Source organism: Pezoporus occidentalis, unplaced genomic scaffold (assembly GCF_034315485.1).
Source record: "Pezoporus occidentalis ecotype Australia unplaced genomic scaffold, CSIRO_AGI_Poc_V1 ctg1, whole genome shotgun sequence".
Lineage (NCBI taxonomy): Eukaryota > Metazoa > Chordata > Aves > Psittaciformes > Psittacidae > Pezoporus > Pezoporus occidentalis.
Genome location: NW_026912778.1, coordinates 7,506,362 through 7,512,220, shown reverse-complemented (window position 1 = coordinate 7,512,220; position 5,859 = coordinate 7,506,362).

The following is a 5,859-nucleotide window of genomic DNA, read 5'->3' as shown; positions in this document are numbered from 1 at the left end:
TTTATGGAAGGAAGATGAAATGGTTGTAGCATGCAGTGGTTCACACTATGGTATCTGTATATATGTTCTAGCTTTATCCGTATTGAATAAAAAAATTAATAGATGTATTTGATTGCAAATATGCAACAAGTATTTCAAAAGCAAGTAATAAGTAGCTGGACAAATTCTTTGTAGCAGGTAGGCTGACATGGATACTAACAATAACAAATGTTTATTCTTTTTCATTTGTGTGTGAACAGCAAGGTTGTTATATTTGGTATTTATATCTGACCCACACTAGGAAAACTATTTTGTTTAAATGTTAAATTTGTTAAAAGTATTTCTTTCTACTCCTGCATTGGCTACAGAGCTGTTAGCAGCAGAAAGCCACATATGCTGATATTTTTAATTCACTTTCCAATGGATATCTGAAAGAAAAAGTATTCCAGCACGACTCATATCACAGATGCTGATGTGGTGACTCTAACATAAAACTGCTGTTAAAGTTTTACTGCTATAAAGTTCAACAAAAGCATGTTTCTTCATTCTCCTTTGAATAGCATATCACTTTCTTGGAAAAAACTGCATGTTGCAGTGCTTCTTTGAGCCATATTTTTTCTTTTAAATGTTAAAAACTAGATACGCTGTTTCCATTTAAATTGTTATTTCTTATATACCTAAATGAGAGCAGAATTATTTTGTCAGTTACCTGGACATATGGAATTTTCTGTGGCCTTCCTATTGAATAATAATACATGTTCTATATCTTTACAAAGCTGCAGTTTAAGTTTTGGTTATTTGTGTGTTCTGTTATATTTGCCCTTGTTGGAGATCTTTTTTGGATTTAGCATCTATTTCAAAGTACAAATTCGATGCTTATTTATTCATGCTGAAATATCTATGCTTTGAATTTTCACATGGTTGGCCTGAGAACTGGAAATCTTTGTCAGGAGTCCAACAGAACACATGGTCCAAGTGTCAAATGCCCGGTTTTCACAATTTGATAAATATACAGGCCCAAGAGACTGTTTTCAGCAGATGCAGTTTTGAGGCAGTTCATTGTTCACTGTCATTACTGGCTGTACATGACAAGGACAGTTCAAAATAAGCATTTCTATTAAATCACTTAATTCCTGGTTGTATGCTATACTCTTGTAACATCAGTAAAGCTGTAGCATATCCATCACATTACCCTTCTCATAAATCTGAAATACAAATAGCTATCAGGAAAAGAGAGCAAAATTATATATTAGTTATAGCCTACATATAAATATTGATTAAAAATCATAAGCAATGATCATCTCCAAACCCCTTCTGCTAAGAAAAGTTGCTTTTTAACATGGCAAGTGAACTTTTTGTCTTCATTTCTTGACTAGAATTCTAACATCTGTATCATTGGCCTGAAGGCCTTATCCTTTCCAGGAACAGTCTTCAGACTATACCTGCTTTATGTAGCTGGATTTGGATGAAACAAATGGCTAGTTGTAAAAGAGAATAAAAAAATGCATAGAAATATTCTGAATGCTCTACTGCTTCTTGTCTTGTTTAACACCGAGTCATTTTGTGTCATCTTCTTATCTAAATCCTTGTTGAAGTTAAAAATATTCTGTGGGTTGTAAAACTCTTAATTCCCCACCCATAATGGCCTGATTAAAGACTGAATAATCCTCGTGCAAGTTAGAACATTAACATAAAGTCCACAGAGGCAGAAGGAAACTGTGAAAGCCTAAAAAAGAAAGATCAACAACTTCTGATTAAACAACATGTTATCTTAATTCTGTCTTGTCTCAATGAGTTAAAATCAGTGGATTTCAAATAAAATCTCTGCTACACAGTCATGTAGCATTTGTCTGATGCAAGTTGATATTCAACATAGAGGTTTGTCGTCACAGGAAGCTGTTTACTAATTTTGGTGACCCAGCTTTGTTGATCTTTAAGGGATAGAGTTCTTCTAATGAGCTTGAAGATCTTTAGGCTTAATTGATTAGGTAGGTTTTTAAAGTATTAATGCATGAATTGCTTAGTTTGAAGTTATTTCTGCCTGTGATTCAGGGTGCTTTCCAGTATAACCATGAAGGATGGAGAACTTTCCAATCTGGTATTGTTTTCTTTTTCCACTTTTCCTCAGATTATCATCTGTTTTATTCCTGGGCATTGTAATCCATTTTTATTTTAAAATATTAATCTGATGAATTGTTTGCATGCTAGATTCAAAAGGTGTATCAGTGGAAGATGACTGATCCCACTGCTGCACAGTATGTAGTAAATAAAGTGAAATGGTTGTCTTATCTGACTTGCTGCTGGTCAATCATGACTAGCCCTACTGAAATCAATGAGATTATAGTAGTATAAAGTCAGTGCTGAACATGTGCCAGAGTAAAGTTTAACACAATTTAGAACTGAACATTAATGGTTTTATTTTTATGGCCAAGTATTTTATCTTTTACTGTCACCTGGAGCACCACTGCAGACTCTGTAAAGCCCCCCATAGAAGCTCTATGCCTGACTAAATACTGACTAAATAATTTTGAGAAGTACATGGCAGAAGACCTTGTTCTTAACCCCTATCTCAGGGTCCTATAACCAAAGCTATAAATAACCCATGTTCTTTCTATCTGCCTGCCGGAATGTTTGCAGAAGCAGACTTTCCCTTTCTCTTTCTTAACTAGCATAATTTCTTGTATGTAGTGGATAATGAAGACAAGGCTATTAAGTTCTGTTTAAAATTATTGTTGATAATTAACAGTGTTTCAGATTTCTGTAATAGTGTACATTTGATGAAATTTATCTTAAACAGCACCTAAGTGGTGGTGCTGCCTCAAAATATTTTTTTATTAGATACACATATTTCCATGATTAGAACTGTCATCTAACTGCTATGTTGCCAGCAAGATCACATGAAATGACATAAAGTCACTAAAATGTTCTTGAGACTTGTTGAATATCATGTTTTAATACTTTATTTATTTTACTGGGATTCTAGAAATTACAAAGCAGAGTTTACAGGGAGCTCTTTGACAACCTGGATTGATAGATTAAATGCCAACCCAAGGCAGGCTTTCAAAGAATTTCAAAGAATGGATCAAAGGATGTCTTTTGCACTTGCAAGACTGCTGTTGAGTTTATAGCTCTATTGACCTAATGCTTCTCTAGAATATGAGTATCCTATTTAGCAGAGAAAAAGAGGTCACTTTCTCATAGCCTGTGGCAAATTTCACAGTTGCAAAATATTTATTCCATTTGAAGATCTGCTAGACACTCTGGAAAAGGTAGCTTGAAAATTTTGAATGTTAACAGAACTGATTCTTTCTTGGGGTTCAATTTTTAAAAATCTGTCAAGATATCTATGACGTTTGGCAGAAGCTCTAAACGTCAACCCATCTTGACTCAATTTATGTATAATAGCTGGTGTTGTGGGTTAGCATGTGTACCTATTCTGAAAGAACTCCAGATTAACTCAAGAAATATACGATAACTCCAGTCTCTTGTAAGCTCTAGGCTTCGTATGCATGCCATGAGTTTTCATTTCCATAAATACTTAGTTTCTTTTCATATCATACCTAAATCCTTCCTAATACCATCACCTGATGCTTTGAGGAAGTATAATGAAGGGAGATTAGGTTCTTCGGTTTGTTGAGAAGGTTGTTCTTAAAGACAAGAAAAATATTAAATTTCTGACTTCTCAAACATCACATTTTCCATCACATTTTTCATGGTGAAAATATCTTTCAGATGTTCCATGAAAATAAAATGGTTCTAAGGACCTTGGGAAATGTAATCCAGTCTTTAATTTTTAATATTATAATCAAGTAGCTGCTGTTGTTTCCAAAAAAATGGATGAGATAGGGTTTTAAATAACAAAGTTGGCCTCTAGTGAGGCAGAGATGCTTGTACATGTCAGTAAGGCTCATGGGATGATAGGAGAATACAGGGACTTTAATTCCCCTGAATGAAAGGACAAGGGGATTTTCTGGCAGTCCCTAAAGGGAAGCTCCTGCCCAAGGATGTGTTTAGTTGCAAAGTATGCTTTGGAGATGAGAATCCTTATATAACTCTTCAAGCATATCTGTATATTCCCAGAGTTGCTATAGGAACATAACTTTAGATAGAGTTAAGTAAAGAATAAACTCAGAACTCAATGTACAGTACTTTCTGATGAATGAGATGTCCTTTAATGCCTCACATCTTGCTGCCATCTGGACTATAGTTCGTTATTATTCCACAATGGTGTATAGGTTTCTTTTAAAATATACTTTTAATTATGCTTCAGCAATAAATGCATAGTATAATAAACTGTTGAGTGCTGAAGGAAGTGCTGCTCTGCAGGGGAATGGGTCATTCACAATAAGTAGGAGACTTAGTAACGGATCTCTCAATTTCCCATGTTAAAATTACGCCTGTAAAAATCCCTAAGCATACATGCAATTTGCATAAAACTTCAAATATCAGTTCTGGGAATTGACTGTACCTAATTCTGTTTTAAGCATAATAGTCTTTTTAATTTAGACTTCTGGTGGAAGATGGTGGCTGACTGCTATGTGTTTTCACAAGTTAATGAACATTTCCTTTGATTGTATTGACTGAGGAATAAATGGCAGCACTGACTGTAGTTTCTGGTGTTCAAACATAAGGGCTGATACTGAGAAATGCTGAACTACTTAGTCATAAAGAGGATGATCTGGGATGACATATTTAGATGTTTCAAACAGAGGAAAAAATAGACAAAATGGAAGTCTATATAGTGAAAGGTGTGGTGAGGGCGATGATAGATTTAATGAAATGAGACTTTTGCAGGCTTTAGAAAAGTACAGTGAAAACTTAAAGTGAAATGCACAAAAATATGTCTTTTGTTGCAAAGCAGCATTCCCTAGATGATGCAGACTGCTACTAAAGCTTCATATTTGTTTTCTCTAAACACCATTTGCCCTATTCTCAGTCATGGATGTCTAGCTGTGACCTGAAATTCAGTAGCTTCAAGAGAAATTCTGTGCTCCCTGCTGTTGGATCCCCACTGCCTCACTACAGTGTCTCTGTCGCTCTTTTTCCTTTTTTTATCATAAGTTAACAATGTTATGCATCAGACCAACCATAATCTTACCTTTTGAATGACATCTAGTCCTTTAAATTTTGAGCATGTGTATGTGTTGCAGACTCATTCTGCATAAAATCTCAGAAACTCATTCTTTCCTCTTTTTCCACACAACTCAATCTTTCAACCTGGGTCTCATTATTTTGAGATCTAATAGGGATATAAGACTTTAAAGGAAGTTTATTAAAACAATAATTTCCCATATTATGATACTGTATGTTTATTTTAGCTTTGTTTCTTTGACTTTTAAGTAAGTCCCATGTAGCATCAGATCTCATTCTTAATGTAAATAACGACATGATGAAGTAGAACCAAGAAATTGAACTGAATTAGTTTTCGTTAACTAGGAGCAACAATTTTTGATGTATGTGAGGGTGTATGTATTACAGACATGACAGATGGGAGGAATCTTTTTTGTGTAAACCTATAGAAGTTCTGACTGAACAAAGGTGTTAATGCTTAGTTTGTGTTCTTCATTTGCTGAGAGTATGGACCCATGTAGCCTCTCTGAAGACGCTCTTGACTGCCAGCTTGTGTGAAAAGATTTGGGTATAACAGGCAAAGAAACACATGAAAGTTGTTGTTGGGAGATTTCTAGGTATCTGGAGAGACTTTCATGCTGGAAGGGAAGAAAGGAGAACAACTTCTCTTTTCCATAAGAAGGATGGCTTCTGGCACCCCAAAATGCATGTTGCCTCTTTCTTGCAGACATGTTATATCTGGCAGGCATGGCAAGCCTATAGCATATTGCAAAAATCTGTGCGAAGCTGGGAGTTTGGCGAAGAAAGGGC